General features: G+C 39.3%; 1 pseudogene; it reads right to left on the reverse strand.

Moving 5' to 3' along the window:
• Positions 1 to 18,660: 18,660 nt before the first annotated feature.
• LOC132647955 (chromobox protein homolog 3-like) lies at positions 18,661 to 19,031 on the reverse strand (annotated as a pseudogene).
• Between the last annotated feature and the right edge of the window lie 3,755 nt (positions 19,032 to 22,786).

The following is a 22,786-nucleotide window of genomic DNA, read 5'->3' on the forward strand; positions in this document are numbered from 1 at the left end:
TGATTTCTTTGTTTTTTAATAAATGAGTAGTATTCCATTGTGTAAATGTACCACAATTTCTGCATCCATTCTTTGGTTGAGGGACATGTACGTGCTTTCCAGTTTCTGGTTATTATGAATGAAGCTGCTTTGAACATGGTTGAGAAAATGTCCTTGTGTGGTGGAGCATCTTTTGGGTACATGCCCAGGAGTGGTATAGTTGGGTCTTGAGGTAGAACTATTCCCAATTTTCTGAGAAAGCACAAGATTGATTTCCAGAGAGGTTGTACAAGTTTGCACTCCAACCAGCAATGGAGGAGTGTTCTCCTTTCTCCACATCCTCTCCAACATGTGTTGTCACTTGCATTTTTGATCTTAGCTATTCTGACTAGTTTAAGATGGAATCTTAGAGTCATTTTGATTTGATTAGAGTCACTGTGATGGCTAAGGACATTGAGCAGTTCTATTTTTGAGTACTTATATTGTGCTTCAAATAAATTGCTTTTCTCAGGGCCTGACACATATGGTTGCTTCTGGAGGACACACACGTTCTTGGTTGTTTGTGTTTTTGTTTTTGCAGTGGCGTCTAAGGCATGTGAAGTTATGATGTTTGAGCTGTTTTTTTGGTGTAGACATCTGGACTCGTATTTGTTGGGTGGATGTTCTGTTCTTTGGTTGCTGTTACTCACTCTGGGTTCCAACCAGGTGTGGTGGCCATCGGGTCCCTGGTAGAAAACTGTTCTGCAGGTCATGAAGAGTCAAAGAAGAGTGGAGATAAGCTAGAAGAAACTTCAAAGAGTAGCTTTCAAGAAGAACCAGGAGACCCTGGGATCTGCCACACAACAAGAAAGCTACGTCAATGGGATGGAGGTGGGCTGGAAAGAGGGTCTCTGGTAGGCAACCTGCAGCAGGACTAATGAAGAGAGCAGTAAGGAGGACAGGGAGAAGGATGAATTTCCCCACATGAACCCCACACTAGTGTGGCCCTATGTATTTCTTGAAGAGAGAGAGGTTCTGCAGGTTGGTGGAAGGAGTAGGAAAGGCTGTGAAAGGTGGCAGGAAAGCACTTAAGGGGAGCCTGTGTAACAAGACGCCAAGTCTCTAGCTGATGGTAAAAGAACTCTGTTTTTTCTCTTTTTTAAGAATTGTAAATAGGCTCTTCTCTCCTACCATACACCCCAGCCACAGTTTTCCCACCCTCCAGCCCTCCCAGCATCTCTCACACCTCCCCCCATATCAAATCCGATTCCATTTCTTAACTATAGTTCCCAGCAGTCTTTTCCCCTTAGCCCTCTTTTGAAGCATGTTAAAGCAAAATCAGAAAGTCTTAAATAGCTGAAAGTGTGAGAAGTGGTGCATACCAGGGCTCTTTCTTCCTCTGTCAGTGAGAGACTTGACCAGAGTTACCTCAGAGATCCAAAGTCTTCTTTTTTCTAATCGTACATTTTGTTAAAGATAGTGTGCCTTGATCTGCATCTGTACCTGCCCTTGAACTTTCAAGATACTCACCCACTCCATATTATCCTCCTTATCTCATGTGTCAATTAGAGGGCCCCCAGTTCTGCAAGGGCCAAGAACTCTGAGGACAGGGTGGAGTGTAAATATGGGGAAGGTGGCCTCTGGAGAAGACACCACAGAGGCTGTTGAGCTCTCAATTATAGGATGACTTTTCAATAGAAACTTCAAAAAAAAAATGAAAATAATACAGTCATGCACACAAACATTCTCTCCCTCTCCTCTCTTCTCTATCTCTCTCCTACACACACTCACAGTCAAATAGACATACTTATTCATAAGTACACAAAACCACACAAAATGTAAAACTCTTTTAGAGCTAATTACATTTTACTCTGAAACACTTAAAAGGATCATGCTTAAAAGGATCATGCAATGAGTTGTAATATGAGTTGACTTTTTCTATCCATGTACAAGCCTGTTGTGGGGCATTCACCAGAGAGGGCTGTTCAGATCAGACCTGGTCTTAAGCAAAAGAACGTCTTTATTAGACAGGGGTGAATACACAGGGTGTTCAGAATCCCAGGGTAGCCCTGAGCCTTTCTCAGGGCAAGAGTTTTAAAGACAAGAATCATGGTTTAGGTTGACACGCTTCAGTTAACAAGGATAGTTACCCAGAGGCAGAGCTGCAGAAACTAGACCGGGAGGTTAGTATATTTTGAGACTTTCTCATAATTATGGACTTTGATTGATTCATTGTTTTCGTTTTGGCTGATAGTGCTATCTATGTACTGAGCATTATAGTCCCAATAGTATTTCCATCATTGAGTCTGTTGTGCTAAGGTCTGGGACCCTGTTACAAAGCCTTTAATCCATCTGGGTGGGATAGCTTAGTTATTTCTTGAGACTAAATCTCAGCCGGCACTATGGACAATCGAATGCAAAATATAGCCTACAAAGAGTCATAAAAGCAGACATGGTTTTTGTAAAAATTGTTCTTTAAGGTAATAGATTTAAACGTGACAAAATGTGCACATTGAGAATTGGTTTGCAGATGTGACAGAAAATATTCTGTACCTACAATATGTCCTGATGACTTCAGCACTTTATTTAATGCATTATTTATTAATGCATTCATTTTTTACATTTCAATGCCTGCTATAAACACATGGTCTAACTAAGCAGATAATGCACAGGCAGACAGAATACACAGACTAACAACACCCATATTCTATTATTGGCTGCAGATAGAGACAAGGTGATAATTATAGTACCTTGAGCTAAAATTAATCATACAACATAAAACCTTTATCAGTATTATTTACTTATCCTTTTCAGTTTCTCTAAAAAGTCAAAGTTCATTCTTAGATAGCAGTAAGGGAAGCCATTAGGCTCATAACTGAGAACATTCATGATATTCATGTGTTACCCCAGTGGTTGTCAACCTTCTTGAGGCTATGACATTTTAATACAGTTCCTGATGGACTTAGGTGATCCCTGTGAAAGGGTCATTTTACCCATAAGGGGTTTGGGACCCAGAGGTTGATAATCACTGTGTTACATGGCTCAGTGCAAAATTCTGGGCTCTAAGAATTACAACAGAGTAAGTCTGAGCCACCATCTCCATGTGACAGTGAAAGATATGTAGAGTGGTGAAGGACAGAGAAGGAAGTTGTGATCAATGATACCCTTTAAGGATGCAGCACACACTATACACTTAACACTGACTGAGGGTAGTTTGAAAAGCAGAAAGGGTTGGTGACTTCAGTCCTGGCCTCTCTCATAATTGTAGCAAAAATAACTACAGCAAATCTAACTACAGTCAGATGCTGCTTTATTCTTTGTATGAGAGGGCTAACTCAGGAATCCACTAAGTCAACAATTAACAAATAAATTAACACATCAACAATTAACAACATAACTAGATGCTTTTAGAAACCTTAGTAGAACGTTGATCCTATGCTAAAGAGAGTTAAAAATTGTTAGATCAGTTCAAAAAGTTAAAAATAAATTTGAAAATAGGACCAACAAAAATGAAAGAAAACGAGGAAACTGCACAAAATAAATCATTAAGGTCCATTTTCAGGATGAGGTAGCCTGATAAGCATGTCAGGAGTCACAGATAAGCAGGAGCCACTAAGTCCTGGTCTTTCCTAGCTGGAGGCTGATGCCCACTGGTCTTACAGCTCTAAGACCTGAAAAGTGATGGTCTCCCATGTGACTGAGACCATGATCAGAGAAAGAGGCAATCTCCAGACCCAAGACATGAGTTATATAAAATTTTTGCACCCTGAAACAACAGCATGGAGAATTTGGCAAGGGAGGCTATTGTAAAAGAATGTGGAAACTGAAACTTTCTGTGCTGTGGGGCTTCACCAGAGAAAACCACGTATAGAAAGTCTTTATCGGCTTGCTAGTGACTACACCAGGTGTTTGGGAGTCCAGGGTATCCTTCAGCCTTTCTCAGAGTGAGATTTTAAGCACCATATTAATGAGTTGATATGCTTTAGTTAACAAGAGCAATTAGCCAAAAGTGGATCCACAGAAGCGAAAAAGTAAGGTTAATACATTTAGGGCCTTTTTCATAACTATGGACTTTGATGGATTCGGCCTTTGTTTTCATTTTTGGCAGGTTGTGCTGTCTACATCCTGAGTTCTACAGCCTAAATGGTATTTCTATCATGGAGTCAGTTGTGCTAAGGTCTATGACTCTGTTACTCCTGGGGCACCAGCCTGTGAGATAAAAAGGGCAAAAATTTCTTGTGAGCAGGAAATTATATTTTTTAAAAAAATTTGAGAATGTTTTTTGATTATTTTATTTTATTAATTACACTTTATTCACTTTGTATCCCCCATAAGTCCCTCCCTCCTCCCCTCCCAGTCCCACCATCCCTCCCCTTTCTTCACGAATGCCCCTCCCCAAGTCCACTGATAAGGGAGGTCCTCCTCTCCTTCCTTCTGATCTTAGTCTATCAGATCACATCAGGAGTGGCTGCATTGTCATCTTCTATGGCCTGGTAAGGCTGTTTAAAAATATTTATTTTTAATTTGTGTGCATGGGTGTTTAGTCTGCAAGTCTGTTTAGAATGTGCAGTGCAGTGGCCACAGAGGCCAGAGAGGGTTTCAAATCCCTTGAAAGTAGATAACTGAGTCCCCATGTGGGTGTAGAAAACCAAACCCACTGTAAGATCTGCTGGGGCTCTAACTCCTGAGCCACCTCCCTAGGACCACTGTCTCACACCTAATCATTACACCAGCAACTTTTGCTTTATTCTATACTGACCTCCTACACTGTGGATTCCTGTATTAAAAACTCACTTTAAGTAGTCTCTTGAATTTCCCTGCACTCTGCTCAAAGTTTGGCTATGTGTCTCAGCATCTGCTTTGATACCCTGTAGGGTAGAGTCTTTCAGAGGCCCTCTGTGATAGGCTCCTGTCCTGTTCCCTGTTTTCCCCTTCTTCTGAGGTCTATCTCATTTGCCTTTCTGAATGAGGGTTGAGCATCTTGCCCAGGGTCCTCCTTCTTGTTTAGGTTCTTTAGGAGTATACATTTTAGTATGATTATCCTATATTATATGTCTAATATCCACTTGTAAGTGAGTATATACTATGTGTGTCTTTCTGCTTCTGGGACACCTCACTCAGGATGATCTTTTCTAGTTCCATCCATTTGCCTGCAAATTTCATAATTTTCTTGTTTTTTTAATGGCAGGAAATATTTTTTAAATTAAATTTTAATTTTTATATTAATTACAGTTTATTTACTTTATATCCCAGCTGTAGTCCCCTCCCTCATTCCCTCCCAACCCCACCCTGTCTCCCTCATCTGCTCCCTGCCTCTCTCTAAGTCCACTGATAGGGTAGGTCCTCCTCCTCTTCCATCTGTCCCTAGCTTATTACGTTCCACCGGGACTTGGCTGCAATGTCTTCCTCTGTAGCCTAGCTAGGCTGCTCCTCACATGGGAGGTATGAAGGTAAAAGAGCTAGACACTGAGTTCATATCAGAGACAGTCCCTGTTCCCCTTACTAGGAAACTCACTTGGGGACTGAGCTGGCATGGGCTACGTCTGAGCAGGGGTTCTAGGTTATATCCACGTATGGTCCTTGGTTGGAGAATCAGTCTCAGACAAGCCCCTGATGGCAGGAAATCTTATGAAAGAAGGGGAAGATAGGAAAACCTTTAGGGGTCAGGAGCTCCACAAGGAGACCAACATAACCAAAATATCTGGGCCCAAGGGTCTTTTCTGAGACTGATACTCCAACCAAAGACCATGCATGGAGAGGACCTAAAACCCCTGCTCAGATGTGGTCCATAGACTCAGTTTCCAAGTGGGAATTCTAGTCAGGGGAACAGAGACTGTCTCTGACATGAACTTAGTGGCAGGCTCTTTTGATCACTTCTCCCTGATTGGGGAGCAGCCTTACCAGGCCACAGAGAAAGAAAATGCAGCCAGTCCTGATGAGACATGATAGCGGGACTTCAACGGGGTTTCTAAGGAGGAGAGTGGAAGGAATGGGGGAGGGGAGGAACAAGAGACACAGGAATGAGGCCAAGTCTGTTTGTCTGATCAAAGCCTCGTTTATTAGAAAATTTGACCCAACTTATATAGAAAAAGGCAGGAAAGGGGGTAAGGTTAATTTACTGCTGCAGGGGATAGGAAGAGTGCTTTCATGGGTTAGATATTGTACCTGTAAGGATGTTTTCTTAAGATATCTCACGGATGCTCTAAAACTAACAGACGGATATCCTCACAAATCTATCACCCATGGTTTAAGGTCTTAAGTAACTCTTTCACTAAATAGCTTTAGGTCTCCACTAAATGGCCTTTGCTCACTACTTGGCTTTGGCCTCAGTAAATAGCTTTGTCTCCACTAAATAGCTTTGGCTCGCTATTTAACTTTGACTTCAGTAGATAGCTTTGGCTCCTGACAACTAGGTCAGATAGAAGGGGAGGAGGACCTCCCTTATCATTGGACTAAGGGAGGAGCATAGGAGGTGAAGATGGAAGAAAGGTGGGATTGGGAGGGGGGGGGGGTGAAATACAGTGTGGATACAAAGTAAATAAACTGTAATAAATAAGATAAAATAAAATAAAATAGTCTCTTGAATTTGTTACCACAGATGAAATAGCTTGTTTATTCCCCCAAGGAAGACAACATATAATTATACTTTGGAAATGAGGTTCATTAGGAGGAAGGACCTTGAGACCATGATCAGATCTAAAGGTGGGAGAGGCCAGAAAAGCAAAACACATCAACTCCAGCACCCAAGATTTTAAAGGGAAGGAGGAGATTCATTAATGTCAAAATCTATTGCATGCACACTTGGAATTCTCAAAGAATAAATAAAGGCATTAATTTTTTAATGTGTGAAAGTAAGAGGGAAAGGCAGAATTTCTCCTTAATGGCATTGTGGACCTGTAGTGTTTATGACATGTGCAGAGCACAAAAGAGAAGAGATTCTGAATCCTGTACTCACAAAGCTCCACATTTAATAAGGAAAAGAGAAATGAACCAAACACTCACCTGCACACACACACACACACACACACACACACACACACACACTGAGATAAGTATTTTAGGTAAGAAATCTTTTAACTGGTTCTCAGCACTCTTTAACAGTCTTTTCCCCTAGCTGTCTCTTTGAAGTATACTAACACAGAATCAACAAGTCTTTTTTTCTTTATTTAAATTTTTAAAATTTATTTGTTTTACATCCTGATTGTAAACAATTTTTGAATAGTAGGAAATGTGAGAATTTAGACATGCCTGGGGATCTTTCTTTACCTGTCAGTGAGTCTTGACCAGAGTTACCTAAGAGATCCAAAGTCTTCTTTCTTCTTCTCATAAGATCTGTTAAACACTGCCTGTCTTTATCTACATCTGTGTCTCTAGTTGGACTTTAAAAGACACCCATCCTGAAGAATGCAAATAGATCCATATCCATCACTCTGCACAAACTAAAGTCTAAGTGGATAAAAAAAATCCTCACAATAAAACCAGATACACTGAGCCTGATAGACTAGAAAGTGGGGAATATCCTTGAATGCATTGATTGGTATAAGAGACAACTTCCTGAACAGAACATGAATAGAGCAGGCACTAATCAATAGGACCCCCTGAAACTAAAAGCTTCTGTAAAGCAAAAGACTCCATCAAAAGGACAAAATGGGAGTCTACAGAATGGGAAAATATCTTCACCAGTGCCACATCTGAAAGTGGGTCAATTTCCAAAATTTATAAAGAACACAAGAACCTAGACATCATCGAACAAAATAACCCAATTAAAATGGGTTTTAGATATAAACATAATTCTTGACAGAAGAATCTCTGATGGCTGAGTACTTAAAGAAATGTTCAGCATCCTTAGCCGTCAGAAATGCAAATCAAAATGACTCAGAGATTCCATCTTACATCCATCAGAATAGCTAAGATCAAAACCGCAAGTGACAGGTAATGTTGGAGAGGATCTGGAGCAGGAGACCCTCTTCCATTGCTGGTGGGAATACAAACTTGTACAGACATTTTAGAAATCAATGTTGTGGTTTCTCAGAAAATTGGGACTTGACCCAGCTATACCACTCCTGGGCATATACCCAAAGGATGCTCCACCCTACCACAAGGACACCTGTTTAACTATATTTATAGCAGCTTTATATATACTGTCTAGAAACTGAAAACAACGTAGATATTCCTTAACTGAAGAATGGATAAAGAAAATGTGAAACATTTACACAGTGGAGTATTACTCAGCTGTTAAAAGCAAGGGAATCATTACAATTTGCAGCCAAATGGATGGAACTAGAAAAGATCATCCTGACTGAGGTAACCCAGACTCAGAAAGACATACATAGTATGCACTCACTTATAAGTAGATAGTAGCTGTAAAGTAATGGACAGCCATGCTACAACACACAGACCCAGAGAAGTGTAGGAGAAATCGCTTGTGTTTGCATGGAAGCATCATCTGTCAATTAAAAAAAGAACTCTATGGTCTATAGGAAAGGATAGACTAGAAGATGGGACATCTGGCAGGCAGAGAGGATTCTTAGATAGAGCCAGGCATGGGAGATTCACCCCTGGGAAAACATGAAAGAGGATAGATGCATGGTACCTGAGCAGAGGTCACCAGACACATGGCTGAAGGTAGATTAGTAGAAATGGGTTGTTTTAAGTTATGAGATAGTCAGAGAAGAGCCTAGCTATATGGCCTACTTATCTGTAAATGTATTTAGAGTCTCATGAGTCATTATTCTGGGAATGTGGGGCCAGGAGAAAAAACAAGCTGCCATACTACAGAGAAGCTAAGTAAGAAGGAGGATTCAAGGCTAGATGCATGAATCTTCCTGGGAAGAGGAAATAGAACAGGCATTGTGGGTGGGGGAGTACAGGAACAAGAGGGATCAGGTGAGGGAAGGATAGAGGGAGAGTGTACTGGGAGAAACAGCTGGAACTAAGGGGTGCATCTCAGGGATGAGCTAGAAACCTATTGTAATGCAAACTCCCAGGAATTGGTGAGGGTGACCCTAACTAAGCTGCCTAGCAACTGGGGGATATGGGGCCTGAATGGACCATCTCTTGTCATCAGGCAAGACTTTAAGTGGTAGGATTTGGACACCAACCCAGTCACATAACTTTCAACCTATAATTTGTCCTGCCTATATGATGTTTGGGGTAGAGGTGGCATAGAAGTTGTGGAGTGGCCCACCAATGACTGGCTAGCTAGAAACTCATGCCACTAGAGGCAGCCCACTGCTGACATTGTCTGGAGGGCCAGGAACAAGAAGCTGGATTGCTGAGACCTAGGATAGAACCAAGTAAAACTGGCAAAAAAAAAAAAAAAAAGTCAATGGAATGATTCCTGATGATATTCTGCTATATTCACAGATTGGTGCCTAGCCTAATGGTCATTAGAGACTTTACCCAGAAACTGCTGGTTGTCTCCATGCATGGTCCTTGGTTAGAGTATCGGTCTACAGGACCCCCTGGGCCCAGGTCTTTTGGCTCTGTTGTTCTCCTTGTGGAGTTCTTGTCCCCTCCAGGTCTTTCTATCTCACTCTTCTTCCATAAGGTTTCTGGCACTCTGCCCAGAGTTTGGCTATGAGTCTCAGTATCTCCTTTGATACCCTGTTTGGGTAGAATCTGGAAACAACCTAGATGTCCCTCAATGGAGGAATGGATACAGAAATTGTGGTACATTTACACAATGGAATAATACTCAGCAATTAAAAACAAGGAAATAATGCAATCTGTAGGCAAATGGTGGGATCTAGAAAAGATCATCCTGAGTGAGGTAACCCAGAAGCAAAAAGAAACACATGGTATAAACTCACTTATAACTGGATATTAGACATATAAACATACTAAAACATATAGTCCTAAAGAAGCTAAACAACAAGGATGACCCTAAGGATGATGCTTAATTCTCATTCAGAATAGATAGATAGATGTCTATCAAACAGGATAGACATCGGAAGTAGGAGAAGAGAGGGAACAGGACAGGAGACTTCCACAAAGGACCTCTGAAAATATTTTCAACGAATTCATAGAAGAAAACTTCCCCATCCTAAAGAAAGGAATGCCTATAAACATACACAAAGCCTACAGAAAACCAAGTATAGTAGACAAAAAAGTCCTCACAACATAATAATCAAAACACTAAATGTACAGAACAAAGAAAGAATATTTAAAGCAACAAGGGAAAAAGGTCAAGTAACATATAAATGCAGACCAATCAGAATTTCAGCCAACTTCTCAACAAAGACTCTAAAAGCCAGAATGGTTAGGCAGATATACTACAAACTCTAAGAGACCACAGATGTCAGCCCAGACTATTATAACCAGTAAAACTTTTAATCACCATAGATAGAGAATATAAGATATTCCATGAAAGAAGGAAAAAAATTAAACAGTAGCTATCCACAAATCCAGCTCTACAGAAGATACTTGAAGGAAAACTCCAACTGAAGGAGATTAACTACATCTAAAAAAACATGGGAAATGAATACTCCCAGAAGAGCAAAACCCGAAAGAATAGAAACATACACACACTTAAACACCTGTAAAGAGGTGTGCTACAATCACCATCATCAAAATAACAGAAATTAACAATCATGGGTCATTAATATCTTTCAACATCATTTGATTCAATTCCTAATAAAAAGACACAGGCTAACAGATGAATGTGAAAACAGGATAAATCATTCTGCCACATACAAGAAGCATGCCTCAGTAGCAAAGGTAAGACATTACCTCAGAGGAAAAGGCTAAAAAAAGTTTTTCCAAGCAAATGACCCAAAACACAAGCTGGAGTAGCCATTCCAGTATCTAAAAATATAGACTTTAACCAAAATTAATCAAAAGAGATGGGGAAGGAAATGACATACTCCTCAAAGGAAAAAAAATCCACCAAGATGAGGTCTCAATTCAGAACATCTATGCCTCAAATGTGTAGATGTTTCTATTCATAGGATGTTTCTTCCACATTCATAGAAGAAACATTACTAAAGATTAAGTCACACATCATATCATCTGCAAAAAGTGATACTTTGGTTTCTTCTTTTCCAATTTTTATTCCTTTGATCCCTTTAGTTGTCTTAGTCCTCTGGCTAGGACTTCAAGTACTGTATTGAAGAGATATAGAGAGAATTGGCAGTCTTGTCTTGTCCCTGATTTCAGTGGAATTGCTTTAAGTTTCTTTCCTTTTAATTTGATGCTGGCAATAGGCTTGCTTTAATTATAATAAAGGCAGTTAGGATATTAACTTTATTATGTTTAGGTATGTGCCTTGTATCCCTGATGTTTCCAAGACTTTTATCATGGGAGGTGTTCAATTTTTTTTCAAGAGCTTTTTAATGAGATGATCATGTTTTTTTTTTTTTCCTTCAGTTTATATGATGGATTATCAGTTTATATGGTGTTTATATGGTGGATTACATTAATGTATTTTCATATATTGAACCACCCCTGTTTTGCCTGGGATGAAGACTGTTTTATCATGTGAAGACTACTTTAGCATGGTGGATGCTATTTTTGATGTGTGCTTGAATTTGGTTAATGAATATTGTATTGAGTATTTTTGCATCAATGTTCATAAGAGAAACTGGTCTGAACTTGTCTTTCTTTCTTAGGTATTTGGGTGGTGTAGGCATCAGGGTGACTGTGGCCTCATAAAATGAATTTGGCAATGCTCCTTATGTTTCTATTTTGTGGAATAGTTTGAGGAGTATTGGTATTATCTCTCATGTAGATATTTTTTAGGTCCATTTGGTTCATGACCTCTGCTAGTTTTATTATTTCTCTATTTAGTTTCTGTCTCAATGATCTGTCTATTGGTGAGAGAGGGGTATTTAAGTCTCCCACTATTAATGCATAGGGATTTATGTGTGATTTAAGCTTTAATAACATTTCTTTTACAAATGTGGGTGTCCTTGCATATGGGGCATAGATGTTTAGAATTGAGAAGTCATCTTGGTGGACTTTTTCCTTTGATGAACATAAAGTGTCCTTTCTCATTTCTTTTGATTAATTTTATTTGAAAGTCTATTTTATTAGATATTAGAATGGCTACTCCAGCTTGCTTCTTGGATCCATTTGCTTGGACAGCTCTTTCCTCTCAGGTAATGTTTATCTTTGTTGTTGAGGTGTGTTTCTTGTATGCAGCAGATCGATGGATTCGGTTTTCACATCCCCTCTGTTAGCCTGTGTCTTTTTATTAGGGAGCTGGAGCCATTGATGTTGAGAGATATTAATGACTAATGATTCCTGATATTTTGATGTTTGTGGTAGTAGTGTGTGTGTGACTTCCTTCTTTTGTTTTTGCTTGTGGGAAATTATTAATTTTCTGTGTTCTCTTGGGTGTAACCATTCCTGTGTTGGCAGTTTTTTTTTGGGGGGGGTGAAGGTGGGAGGAAATATAGGTTTTTGCTGACTACCAAACAGGCTGTCATATTTCACATAGACATTTTCAGACCTTCTATCAAATCCAAAGAGTCACCCTTGTTATAAGGTTTCTGTTGTCCATTAAATGTGTCTAAGCCCAATGCAACAGGGTAAACCAACCACAAAAGAAAAAAGATAGAATGACAGCCCTCAGATTGGGAAGCCTGTGGCCTTTGAGCTAATGCCAGAGGCTGGGGTGTGGGTGGGCACTCACCCTTTTCCTCAAACTGGAGGTCACAGTGGGCATCAGCTTCCACTCCTAGTCTGCTTTTCTCCTTGGGTATCTAGGCACATTGCACACCGGGGTGTACCGGAGGGAGTGTTGCTTAGGCAGGATCTCAATCAGTATAAATATGGGAGAGACAGCCTTCTCCTGAGGCAGTTTTCAGTAAAACAGCTATTTTTTTTTTTTGGAGGGAACAAGGGCTACATAAACCTTAGAAATTGAGTACAGCTTTTCAGGTGAGTGAACATTATTGGCTTGGGCTGAGGAATAATTCATTTGCATGAAGAGAAATTCCAGGTTGTTGCTGCACATGTCCTTATAAAGAGAGATGGTGAGTGCTCTCTGTCACAAACAACTCCACATTTGGCTAAGGCTGAGGATCTGGCTTGCTTCCATGTATGTGGACCTATCTACATTGCCCACGTGGCACACTGGGGTTGGCTACCCAGAGGCTATTTAAGCTGTGGGCTGGCTTTCCCCAGGGTCCGATGATTGTTCAAGGTTCCTGAATAAACTGCATTGAAAAAAAATAATAAATCTTTAAAAAATGTATTTATCTATCTATCTATTTATTTATTATTTATTCACTTTACATCCAAGCTTAGGCTCTCCCTCCTTTCCTCCTGTTCCTATCCTCCACCTGTTTTCTCCCTATCCCATCTCCCTCAATCTCAGATAATGGGATCCCCCCTACCAACACACACCAGAACATCAAGTTGTACCAGGACTTAGCACATCTTCTTCCCCTGTGGCCTGGCAGGCAGCTCCACTAATGGGAAGTGATTAAAAAGCAGGCAACAGAGTCCATGTCAGATACAGTCCTGTCTCCCCTTTCTAGGGGACCCAACTGATGGCCAAGATACTTATTAGCTATGTATGTGTAATGGGCCTAGGTTGAGTTCACGCATGGTCCTTGGTTGATGCATTATTCTTCACTGGCCTTCCTGGGGTGAGGTTAGTTGGCTCTGTTACTCTTCTTGTGTAGCTCCTGTCTCTTCCAGGTCCTTCTGTCCTTACACCTACCCTTCCTCAAGACTCCCTGTGGTGTGCCCAACAGCAACTGTTTCAATACACTGCTGGCGAAGCTTCTCAGAAGTCAGCCATGCTAGGCTCTCATCTGCAAGTATACTAGAGAATCATTAACAGTGTGGGAGTGGGCACTCTCCCAAGGGGTGGGTCTCTGGTTGGGCCAGGTGTCACACTTGATGTTAGCCAAAAGGCCAAGAAGCAATTGGGCCAGGCATTGATTGAACATTCTCCCTATGTTTGCTCTTTTTTTCCCTACACATTTTGTAGGTAAGGTAAATTTTAGGTTGAAGTTTTTGTGGGTGAGTTGGTGTTTGCCTCCCTCCACTAAATGTTCTGTCTAATTAGAGGGTGTCCTTTTCAGTCTCCGTGACCCTGGCTATAAGGACTCTCAGCTAGAGTCACCCACATATCCTCCCAGGAGCCTACCCTGTCATAGGTCTCCAGCTTGTCTCAGAGATGCCCCATCTAAGCTTTCTCTTCTCTCCTCAAACCCTCTGTTCTCCCACCCTTTCTCACCAAGCCTGATCTCCAATCTCATATCTTTATATGCTCATTCTCCTACTTTGTACGCTTTCTTCAACCTCTTCTGTTGTCTATTGTATATCCCCTTCTGAGTAATATTTAAGCATCCTCCCTTGGGTCCTCCTTGCTCCTTTTATACTTTGGGTCTCTAAATTATACTATTGTTATCTTGTACTATATGGATGATATCTAAGTGAGTGCATACCGTGGATGTCTTTCTGAGTCTGGGATACCTCATTCATGATGATCTTTTATAGTTCCATTCATCCATTCATTTGCCTGCAAATTTAATTGCTTTCTTATTTTTAATAGGTGAGTAGTATTCCAATGTGTAAATGTACCACATTTTCTTTATGTATTCTTTGGTTTAAGGACATCTAGGTAGTTTCCAGTTTCTGGCTTTTATGAATAAAGTTTCTATGAGCACAGATGATATAATGTCTTTGTTGTATGGTGGAACATGTTTTGGATATATGACCGGAGTGCTATAGCTAGATTTTGAGGAAGAGCTCTTCCAAATTTTCTGAGAAAGTGTCAGACTGATTTCAAAAGTGGTTGTACAAGTTTGCAATCCCACAAGCAAGGAGGAGTATGACCCTTAGTTCATATCCTATCCAACATGTGTTGTCAATTGAGTTTTTTATCTTAGCCATTCTGACTGGTGTAATATGGAATCTTAGGGTTGTTTGATTTTCATTTCCCTGGTGAATAATGACTTTGAGCATTTCTTTATGTGCCTCTCAGCCATTTGAGATTCTTCTATTGAAAATTCTCTATCTCTGTACCCTGTGTATTAATTGGATTATCTGATTTGTTGGTAGTTAATTTATTGAGTTATTTACATATATTGGATATTAGCCCTCTGTCAAATGTAGGGTTGGTGAAGATCTTTTCCCAACCTGTAGGCTGACATTTTGTTCTATTGACAATGTCCTTTTCCTTACAGAAGATTTTTAGTTTCTTGAGGTCCCATTTATGAATTGCTTATCTTAGTGTCTGAGCTGTTGGTGTTCTGTTCAGAATGTTGTCACCTGTGTCAATTAGCTCAGGGCACTTCCCCAATTTCTCTTCTGTTACATTTTATGTATATGGTTTTATGCTGAAGTTTTTGATCCACTTGAACTTGAATTTGTACAGGATGATAAATATAACCTATTTGCCTTCTTCTGCATGTAAACATCTTATTAGAGCTGCACAGTTGGTTGAAGATGCTTTCTTTTTTCCAATGTAAGGTTTTGACTTCTTTGTCAAAAATCAAGTGTCTGTAGGTGTGTGGAATTATTTCTGGGTATTTAATTAGATTCCAATGATCAATCTATGTGATTTCATGCCAATACCATGAAATTCTTACTGTTATACTCTTGTAGTACAACTTGAAATTACGGATGGTGTTAACTCCAGAAGTTCTTTCATTGTACATCATTGTTTATCGTACATGATCATTGTACATGATCATGGGTTTTTTAGTTTTCCATATGAATTTGAGAATTGCTCTTTCAAGGTTTGAAAAGAATTATGTTGGAATTTTGATGGGAATTTCATTGACATTGCTTTTGGTGAGATGGCCATTTTTACTATGCTATTCCTACAGATCCATGAGAATGCAAGATCATTCCATATTCTGATAGCTTCCTCAATTTCTTTCTTCAGAGATTTGAGGTTCTTCTCATATAGGTCTTTCACTTGCTTGCTTTGAATTTCACCAAGATATTTCATATTATTTGTGGCTATTGTGAAGTTTGTTATTCCTCTAATTTCTTTCTCAGCATGTTTGTCATTTATACAAAGGAGGGCTACTGATTTTTTTTGAAACATTTTTTTATTCAGCCACTTTGCTGAAGATGTTTATCAGCTATAGAAGTTTGCTGGTATGATTTTGGGGGTCACTTATATATACTATCATATCACTTGGGAACAGTGATACTTTGGCTTTTCCTTTTTCCAATTTGTATACCCTTGATTTCCTTCAGTTGTCGTATTGTACTAGCTAGGTTTCAGGTATTGCACTGAAATGTTATGAAGAGAGTGGAAAGCATTGGCTTTTCCCTGATTTTAGTGGAATTGCTTTAAGTTTCTCTCCAATTAATTTGATGTTGGTTATCTGCTTGGTATATGGGCCTTGTATCCCTGCTTTCTCCTAAACTTTTTCCATGAAGTGGTGTTGGATATTGTCAAAAGCATTTTCAACCTCTAATGAGATGATCATGTGTTTTTTTTTCTTTCATTTTTTTTATTTGATGGATTTCATTGATGGATTTTTGTATGTTGAACCATCCCTGCATCACTGGGATGAAGACTTTTTGGTCAAGGTGGATGAGGTTTTAGATATGTTCTTACATTATGTTTGCAAGTGTTATATTAAGTATCTTGCATCAATATTCATGAGGCATATTGGTCTGAAATTTTCTTTCTTGGTTGAATTTTTGTGTGGATTAGGTATCAAGGTGACTATACCCTCATAGAATGAGCTTGGCAAATTTCCTTCAGTTTCTATTTTGTCTAATAGTTTGAGGACTATTAGTATTGGCGGTCTTTGAAAATCTGTTTGAATATGTGCTGAAACCATCTGTCATGGGGTTTTTTGTTGTTGTTTTGTTTTGTTTCAGAAACTTTTAATAACTTATATTTCCTTAGAGGATATAGAACTATTCAGATTGTTAAACTGACCATGATGTAACTTTGGGAAATGGATTCTATCGAGACAATCACCCATTTCATTTAGAATTTTCCAATTTTGTGGTGTATAGGCTTTGAGGCGAGACCTCAGTGTCTATTGTTATCTCTACGTTTTCACTCTGATTTTGTTAATTTCAATACTTTCTTTCTATCTTTAATTAATTTGGCTAGGGGTTTGTCTATATTGTTAATTTTATCAAAGAACCATCTCTTGGTTTCATTGATTCCTTTTATTGTTCTCTCTTTTCCAAGTTATTGATTTCAACCCTGTGTTTGATTATTTCCTGCCATCTATTTCTCTTGGGTGTGTTTGCTTCTTTTTGTTCTAAAGCCTTTAAACTGTGAGTATGAGATCTCCCCAATTTCTTTATGAAGGCACTTAGTGCTATGAAATTTCCACTTAACACTGCTTTCATTGTGTCCCATGAATTTGGGTATGTTGTGCCATTATTTTCATTGAATTCTAGAAAGTCTTTAATTTTTTGAAAATATTTCATCCCTGACCTAGTGGCCATTGAGTAGAGAGTTGTTCCGTTTACATGAGTTTGTAGGTTTTCTCTTGTTTCTGTTGTTGAAATCTAGATTTAATCCATGGTGGTCTGACAAGATACCACAAAGTTACTTTTCTGACTCGTTAAACCAGAACCAAATACTGAAAAGATTGATCCCTCCATCAAGGAATGAGTCACAGTAAACAAACAGCATGCAGGTCATTAATTGACATTAGCAAATATTGTTCACTGTGTCAGCAGGTTTTAAACTGCCAACATCTCTAACCATGATCCCATTTCCACAGCAAACAGATTTCATGAATCATTACCTTTTAGTACCGATTTCAACTTTTTACAAAGGAATGGTTCGCCAGAGGAGCCTTTACACACCCTGGCTGACCTAGATGTAGCTCTGTAGCCCAGGCTAGCCTCTAAATCAGAGATCCATCTGCTTCCAGAGTGCTGGGATGAACAGCATGCACCACCACACTCCAGATAATTCTTGTCATTAAATCATACTACTATGTAGTCTAATTCCATTTTCTGAAGGGGGAGTTACTATGGACAAAATTTGGTAAATAAACTACTGTATTCCTGTGATAAAACATACATTCTGGTGGTTGCATTTAAACTGTCCGATAAAACTGTCCAATAAAGTATAGAATATGTTTAATTTGAAAGGTTATGGTTTCAGGAAAATGTTCACAACAATGGGATCTCATCAACTTGTGTTTTCATTTATAGTTCTTTCGAATATTAAAACCAAAACAAAAGAAAAACAGTTACCTAAGTAGTTTATGCATATACACTCATACAACACAAAAAACCATGAAGAGTTCTTCTGTGTCCCAGTTAAACATAAGTTCCAATAGAGTACTGACTATAAAATCTCCCTAGTATTTAAGAAAAGCTGTTCTTCAAAGTTGAGGGAATACAACATGGTATCAAATATTCTATTGTTAAAGGGAGCAAGTACAGAAAGCTCTTATTTGCTTAATGAAATCATTGTTTTTTGATGCAGAACAAAACCCCCAAATATCCCAACTAGTGTCAATACTTTCAAAACCAGCATCTCAAACTCGATTTTCATTAGAACACTGTTTTTTCACACTAGTAATTCAAAACCCAAGATCCAGATTGTATATATAAATGCAAACAATTATTGCACTTCAGCTCTTCATCTTTGGGACAAGAATTCCAAGTCAGCCTCTCTCATAAAAGGCGATGACAATCTGAAGTCACTTCATATTCTTCTCTTTGTCAGCACCAAATCAACCTCATCCAAGTCCTTCCATTTCATGAGAAACAGTAATTCTCCACTGCTGTCTGTGGCACCAATTATTTGTTCAGGATCAAGACCTCTGGCAAAGCCCTTTGGTTTGTCAGCAGCGTCTTTGCTTTGATTTGCTATCGTCAGATTCACACTCAAATAATGTTTTCCTTTTTGTACCATCTTTTTCTTTACCAGCTTGTTGAGAATTAGGAAATGCTTCAATTAATTCTGGACAATCTAAATTTTCTTCTGGTTCCCAAGTATTATCAGCATCTATGAACCCCTTGTTCAACTTCAGGAGATATTCCAACTTCCAATTCACTACACAATGGTCCAGTAGTTTTTCTACCACAAATTCTTCTGCCTCTTCAACATTTTTACTCTTCCCATTCTGTTTCTATCCAATTTTTTGGTATGCGGTTTTATTGGAAGCCATTTCTTTTTAATCAAAGATTTGAAGAGAACCTTTCAGATGCTCAGGGCCTCAGAGACTGCAGAGTCTCTTGGCTGAGCACTTTAGCTCAGCCCCATCCAAAGTGGGGAGGGCAACACCCACACCAGGCCCTGTGTGGTCAGTTTTGGAGAAAATTCCACAAGGTCCTGAGATGAAGGTATATTTGTTGTAGGCAGTTGAAATTTACTATTGGTTTATCTTCTAGTAATGCTGCTGTTAATCCTCAGTAGCTGTATAACCAAATCACCACACAGAGACTGGGTTTTTAGTTAACCTAGAACACAATGCTGGGCAATATTTACTCCCTCCTAAACCTCTAAGCCCTCAGTTTCCTAACATTTAGATTTCCCACATTATACTTGCTTTTTGTGAAATCTTAGGTCTGGTTCCTGCTCCAAGTCCTCCAAGCTCTCTCCTCCAGCTCTGCTCTCCTCTCTCTCCCCTCACCCCTTCTCCCACTCCTTTCCTGCTCTCTAGCTCCTCCCCTCTTTCCTGTCCTCTGGCTCCTCCCATCGCACAACATTGTATCTAGTTGCTTTATTTTGTCCTGTTTACACTAGAGTTGAGACAGGATGCTTATAATGAGTATCACAATGCAATATCCGGATTGAAACCAGACAGTTGGGGGTGGGGAAATCAGCATTTGAATTAACAAGGGTAAGGCGTATACATTTTAAAAGAACATTATACCAACATATATTCTTTTTTCTTTTTTCTTTAATTATTTTTCTTTTTATTAATTACAGTTTATTTACTTTGTATCTCCCCTGTACCCTCCTTCCTCCTCCTCTACCACCCCACCCTTTCTTTTATCCATCCATGTCCCTATTCATTTGTGTTTGGGTGAAATGTTCTGTAGATATCTGTTAGGTCAATTTGATTCACTATGTCTATAAGTTTCATTATTTCTCTGTTTAGTTTCTGTCTGATATTTCTGTTAGTGAGAGTGAGGTGTTAATGTGTGATTTCATGTGTGGGGTTTGATGTGTCACTTAAGCTTTAATAATGTTTCTGTTACGAATGTGGGTGCCCTTGAATTTAAGGTATAGATCTCAATGCCTAGCATTGAGACATCATCTTAGCGGCTTTTTTCCTCTGATGAGTATGAAGTGTCCTTCCCCATCTTTTTTATTACATTTGGTTGAAAGTTTTTTTTTTTTTTTTTTAGATATTAAAATAGCTACTCCATCTTTCTTCTTGGGTCTGTTTGCTTGGAGAACCCTTTTGCAGCCCTTAACTGTGAGTTAATATCTAACTTTGTTGCTGTGGTGTGATTCTTGTATGTAGTAGAGTGATGGATCCTGTTTTCATATTCATTCTGTTAACCTGTGTATTTTTATTGTAAAATTGAGTCTATTGTTGTTGAGAGATATGGATGACCAATGATTGTGAAATCCTACTGTTTTGATGTTGCTAGTATTAGGGTGTGTGTTTCCTTTGTTTTTGCTGGTGCGGAATTTTTTTCTTCTGCTTTCTTGTTGTGTTGGAATTTTATTTTTTGTATCGTCTGTAGGACTGGGTTCGTTGAAAGATATTGTTTAAATTTGATTTTGTCATTGAAGATCTTGTTTTCTCCATCTCTTGTGATTGAAACTTTTGCTGGGTATAGTAGTCTGGGCTGTCACCTATGATCTCTTAGGGTCTGCATGATGTCTGCCCAGGCCCTTCTGGCTTTTAGAGTCTCTGTTGACCAGTCATGTATAAGTCTGATAGGTCTACCTTTGTACATCACTTTGCCTCTTTCCCTTGGAGCTTTTAATATTCTTTCTTTGTTATGTAGATTTAACATTTTGATCAGTATGTGGTGGGACATTTTTTATGACCCAATCTATTTGGTGTTCTGAACGCTTCTTGTATGGTCATAGACACCTTTTTCTTTCAGTTGGAGAAAATTTCATCTACAATTTTGTTGAAAAAAGTTTTGTCCTTGGAGCTGGGACTCTTAACCTTCTCCTATTCTTATTATTCTTAGGTTATGTCTTTTCATAGTATCCCAAATTTCCTGGATGGTTTATATCAGAAATGTTTTAGATTTAACATTTTCATTGACTGTTGTATCAATTTCTTCTTTCATATCTTCCATGCCTGAAATTCTCTACTTCATCTCTTGAATTCTGTTGGTGATGCTTGTGTCTGCTTTTCTGTTTCTCTTCCCTAGGTTTTACATTTTCAGGATTTCCTCTGTTTGTGTTTTCTTTCTTGCTTGTTCTTGTTTCTTCAAGACTTAAACAGTTTTGTTCATTTCCTTCTCCTGTTTAATTGTGTTTTCCTGTAGTCCATTAAGGAATTTATTAATTTCCTCTTTAAATTCCCCTATCATTTTCATAAGGTTGGATTTAAGATCATCTTCTTTTGCTTCAGCTGTGTTGGGATATCCAGGGCTTGCTGTAGTTGGATATCTGGCCTCTGGTGGTGCCATATTGGTCGGTTCTTGTTGATTGTGTTTTTATGCTGGCCTTTAGCCACCTGGATGTTCTTGGTGTTTGCTAAATGTCCCTGATGCAATAATTCTCAGGGGGGCAGGCAAAGCTTTGGGAGTGAGAGTGGAGTTCAGTGAACAACCTGCTGCTCATGCCTGGTAGCTGTGCCTCAGGTGGACCTAAAATTTTCTGGGATGCTATAGGGTACCTCTTGAAAGGATGAATAGCGGTGGTCCTGACAATAAAGCTCAGGGGACAGACAGTAACTCAACTCTGCTGCATGTACACCAGGGGTCCCTGCAAGGCAGGGAGTTATTGGGAAGGAGTCTAAACTGGATATTCCTGGGACCCTCCATGCCTTGAGAAGACATGTGATGGGGGTGAGGACCTGTGTGTAGCTCACCTTTGCTGGTTGCCCCAGATGGATTAGCCAGTAGGGAATAGGGGGAGAGAGGGCTCTATGATTGTTGTGCCCTGTTTGTAAGACCCCAAAAAACCACTGACCACACCAGTAGTCAGAAATCATATGCAAAAGCAAAGAGCCTTTATTTGTGCTTAAGCTGGGACTCCCAGGAAGAACTGTCACAGCAGTCAGAGGCTAGGAACCCCAAGCCTAGAAAGAAGCTGGTTTTTATAGGGGAAGGGATTTCCAGACTTGGCAGTTACATGATTGGGTGACATTTAGCAAGAGCAAGCTTGTTATGTAGTGATTGGTTAGAGGCAAGCTGTAACCATCTATAATAACTATTTCAGTAACCATAATGACAACATGTAATTGTTTTAGTAATCACAAAGACAACCGTCATTTTGATCTGTTTTCTCTTCAGCTAGTTTGAGGATCTGCTCATTTTTGTGGTCCTTCTCAGAAATGTTGTGGCTTTCTATAAGTATAAAAAAGTTTTTCTGAAGTGGGGGTAAGTTTTAGGTCATGTATACGATGGAGGCCACTGACAAAATGGCCTTTTATGTTCAGGCTCTTCATGATGAATGTTCCTAGGTCATACCACAGGCATCCTGTGGATGGTGGGTGATGGGGTCAGGGCCAGAGTGCAGCCTCAAAGTGATTTATTTATTTATAGTGTTTTTGTTATTCTTGTTGTTTTTACAAAATGTGATAATTTACCTTCTAGGGTATACATGGGGTACCAGAGAGAGTAATATTCATGTACAAAGATTTACAGATGGAGCATTTGCACAAGTATTTAATTTAATGTGTTTTGCAATGCAGGCAGCCGTGATAACATTACGGGATATTTCGAATTAATCAGTCTACTGCATTTCTTGATCCGTCACAGGGGCAAGTTGAGCAGGGTCTAC

Source organism: Meriones unguiculatus, chromosome 15, assembly GCF_030254825.1.
Source record: "Meriones unguiculatus strain TT.TT164.6M chromosome 15, Bangor_MerUng_6.1, whole genome shotgun sequence".
Classification (NCBI taxonomy): Eukaryota; Metazoa; Chordata; class Mammalia; order Rodentia; family Muridae; genus Meriones; species Meriones unguiculatus.